Source organism: Mastomys coucha, unplaced genomic scaffold (assembly GCF_008632895.1).
Source record: "Mastomys coucha isolate ucsf_1 unplaced genomic scaffold, UCSF_Mcou_1 pScaffold3, whole genome shotgun sequence".
Classification (NCBI taxonomy): domain Eukaryota; kingdom Metazoa; phylum Chordata; class Mammalia; order Rodentia; family Muridae; genus Mastomys; species Mastomys coucha.
Genome location: NW_022196909.1, coordinates 28,845,173 through 28,849,201, shown reverse-complemented (window position 1 = coordinate 28,849,201; position 4,029 = coordinate 28,845,173). Strand labels below are relative to the sequence as shown.

The following is a 4,029-nucleotide window of genomic DNA, read 5'->3' as shown; positions in this document are numbered from 1 at the left end:
ACCCCAAAATTTACTGAAATTTACTGAAAGTAATTTGGGAAATCATGTTCCTCGTAAGAGAACTTGGGGCTTCAGAGGTGCTTTCTGTCAATGATGGAGATGCAGTTCTCTAAATGCCCAGCTCCTGAACAAGAAGCTGTGGATCCAAACTGCTAGTCAGTGCTCTGGGTTCCTAGTATAGATAGTTGACAGAAGTAAAAACTAGTTTTCCAGAATGCTAATGGAAAAAGTGTTCCTCATCTGTTGACGCCAGAGGACCCATACTATGCTTCCTCAAAGTCTATGCAACATCAGTTTGCCCTATTAGCTTAGGTCTGTGTTCTTTTCCAATTTAAAAAGAAAATCTATTTGTCTTACTTCATAACCTACAAACTAACTCTGCCAACTCATGATGAAGATGTTCATTTGTGTTCTCGGTGTCTGTCTGTCTGTCTCTCTGTGTCTGCCTGTCTGTGTGTGTGTGTGTGTGTGTATCTGCCCACCTCTCTCTCTCTCTCTCTCTCTCTCTCTCTCTCTCTCTCTCTCTCTCTCTCTCTCTCTCTCTCTCTTTCTCTCTCTCTCTCTCTCTCTGTCTCTCTCTCTCTCTGTCTCTCTCATGTGTGCATGCATGTTGGAGGGAGAGACAGAGACAGAGAGACACACAGAGACAGAGAGAGAGAATTGCACAATGGGGATACCCTTTATTTTGTCGTCAGAAGCTGTGTGAGACTGAATGTCTTTGTAACACTAAATTTCCAGGAAGATAAAAGTGCCCAAAATCGGGTGGAAGGGTAAGAATGGGGTTAGGGTGGAGTGGTAGCTTATGAAAATCACTGAGAAACCATCAAAGAAGACTTAGAACTTTTTTTTTAAGACTTATTATTTATTAATTTTATGTAAGTACACTGTAGCTGTCTTAAGATACTCCAGAAGAGGGCACCAGATCTCATTAACGGGTAGTTGTGAGCCACCATGTGGTTGCTGGGAATTGAACTCAGGACCTTCGGAAGAGCAGTCACTGAGCCATGTCTCCAGCCCCGACTTAGAACTTCTTAAAATTGCCATGCAAGGAACAGGAAAGCACAAACACAGTCTTCTTTCAGTAAATAGCTCCTGAGGTGCTACCTGGAGGTATAAACACACACACACACACACACACACAACGCACGCACGCACGCACAGACGTGTGCCTACACTGATGTCACAGTGTCTCACTCGGGGCAGCTGGCTGAGCTGAGTGCCGACTCTGTGACCCCTCAAAAGCACCAGGTACCAATCACCTCTTCTATCACCATCCTATCATTTGTATCCCAAAGTGTTTATTTCTGCACAATAAAGCCATCTGTTCCTTTACCCATCAACAGAGCACCAGGTTAAGAACCAGGTTACCTGAAGTCTAGTCTCACCTCCTCCACTGGTGCAATGTTCCTTACAACTCTAAATGACCCACTAAACTTAGGGCACCATTTCTCTCGTAGCTCATTAAAAATAAAGTCTTATAAAATGAAGTTGTGGTCAGTTGTGTGGTAGAAAACCTCAGAGAGGTTCTAAGCTAATTAGTGGTGATGCCTTCAACCATGTGTTCTACAGGGTAGATTCCAGTTCAGGGTGCAAACTCACACACACACACCACTTGTCTTTATTAATACTATTCTTTGGGTTGCCTAGTTGTATATTAGTAAAGCATGTGCAGTTTATAACTAGGATACTTCGGGTAAAGTCAGAAGACTTACCCAAAATCATGTGCTGAGTCAAATGAGAGTTAAATGTCACAATTCACAGCTATTGTTCCGAATGGATAACGAAAGCGTTGTCATGATGAACTGTTAGAAATTACACTGCGTCCTTTGAGCACAACAGGCAAAGGTAAGTCCGAGCTTACCTTTAGAGCATTTAGAGTTTGGAATGCGAATAAGAAGCAGCAATATTACTATTTACCCAGCTCTATTTTGTTACACAAAATAACTCAGCTTTAGGTCCCAGGAGTTGGATAGTCAATTCTTTTTATGACCTATAACTGTTGGGAAGGACAGGAGAGATGGCAAGATGGCCATGAAAATTAATGACAATTTGCAACTGATGGAGAGGTGAGGGGCATCTCTAGGATGAGACAGAGACCTGGGAGAAGGGAGGTACCTCAAGAATCAATGGGGATAACTTTAGCTATGACTCACTACATTGGGGATATGGAACCTGAAGAGGCCACACATCCTGTATCCAGACAAGAACCCAAGTGGAGTGATAGAGACACCAACCCAACCACAAAACTTCCAACCCAAAATTTATCCTGTCTACAAGAAATGGAGCGGAGACTGAGAGAATGGTCAACCAATAATTGGCCCAACTTGAGACCCATCCCATGCTCAAGCACCAATCCCTAACACTATTAATGATACTCTGCTAATGCTTGCAGACAGGAGCGTGTTGTCCTCTGAGAGGCTCCACCCAGCAGCTGACTCAGACAGATACAGACACCCACAGTGGATGGAGCTTGGGGACTCTTATGGAAGAATAGGGGGAAGGATTGTGGACCCCAAAGGGGGTAGGAACTCCACAAGAAGACCAACAGAGTCAACTAACCTGGACCCTTGGAACTCTCAGAGTCTGAACCACCAACCAAAGAACATACACGGGCTGGACCTAGGCCTCCCTGCTCATATGTAGCAGATGTGCAGTCTGACCTTCATGTGGGTCCTGAACAACTGGAGCAGAAGCCGTTCCAAAGGCCGTTGCCTGTCTGTGGGATATGCTCTCCTAGCTGGGTTGTCTTGTCTGGCCTTCATGGAAGAGGAAGCACCTAACCTCTTGGAGAATTAAACTATCAGGGTAGGGGGGATAACCAGGGGGCCCCCACCCACTCAGAGGTGAATAAGAAGGGGGAAGGATTATGGGAAGGGGTTACCAGGAGGGGGCAGTGAGTGGTATGTAAAGTGAATAAGTAAAAGAAAATTACGTTAAATTATAAAAAAATAAATAAAGTGAAAATAAATCTTTTATTGTTAGAATATTCTCCTACTGTCTTAAGTTCTAGAAAATAATCATACTAATAACTTACAAAATGTCCTTATATTAAAATAGCTGTTATTAAAAAGTGAAGTCTTAGAGTGAAAATAAATCAGATGTGACAAATTCTTAAGTAATTAGTGTTGTTCTGGCCATCACTTTTGTGATGGTGCTTTGTTTTGATTGGTTATGAGAACTGTAATAAATAAAAGCTGTTTGACTTCAGTATGATAGGCACTCCCTATGCCAACACATGACCAAAATATTTCTCACTTAAGCTTAAGGCATGCATTTTTTTATCTGCAAATGGGTAAGAGAAGATGCATGGCTTCAGTTTTTCTTGTCGCCAAATATTATTTTAAACATTCATTCATGCACCAGGCAGTGGTAACACATGCCTTTAATCCCAGCACTTGGGAGGCAGAGGCAGGTGGATTTCTGAGTTCAAAGCCAGCCTGGTCTACAGAGTGAGTTCCAGGACAGCCAGGGCTATACAGAGGAGCCCTGTCTCAAAAAAAAAAAATTCATTCATGCATTAATTAATGCTTCTAGTATCCAGCCAAAGTCGTTCAAAGTTTAAGAAATATGTAGATTTAGTTTCGAGTATGTGTATGGAGGTGTCTCCATGTGATGCAGTACCCACAGAGGCCAAAAGAGGGCAACAGATTTCCTGGAGCTAGCCTTACAGACAGCTGTAAGCCAGCCAGTATGGGTGCAGGGAACTGAATTCTGCTCCTCCGCAAAAATAGCAAGTGCTTAACCTCTGAGTTATCTTTCCAGCCCAAAGTTTATGAACTCTAAAAGCACCTTGGGATATTTGCAAAGGTTCTTCTATACAAGATGAACAGACGTGATGTGGTATCTAGTGAGCACAGGGAAAGGAGGATATGATTGCTGCCTTGCCAAATAGATTTTGTTATTATACAGGCAGTTTCCCGGGCCTGCTCTCAGAGACCTAGCAATTGCTTACATCATCATCTGAAGCCATTACCTGCCGCCAAACACTTGGGCTGCAGATACAAAAGACTGCCAGCCACCCCAGCGCTC

General features: G+C 43.2%; 1 protein-coding gene across 11 annotated transcripts in view; it reads right to left on the bottom strand.

The window, feature by feature from the left end:
- The window catches only part of Ctnna3 (catenin alpha 3), a 1,512,724-nt gene that overhangs the window by 1,240,712 nt on the left and 267,983 nt on the right, over positions 1 to 4,029 (bottom strand). The gene's annotated exons all lie outside the window — the stretch shown is intronic.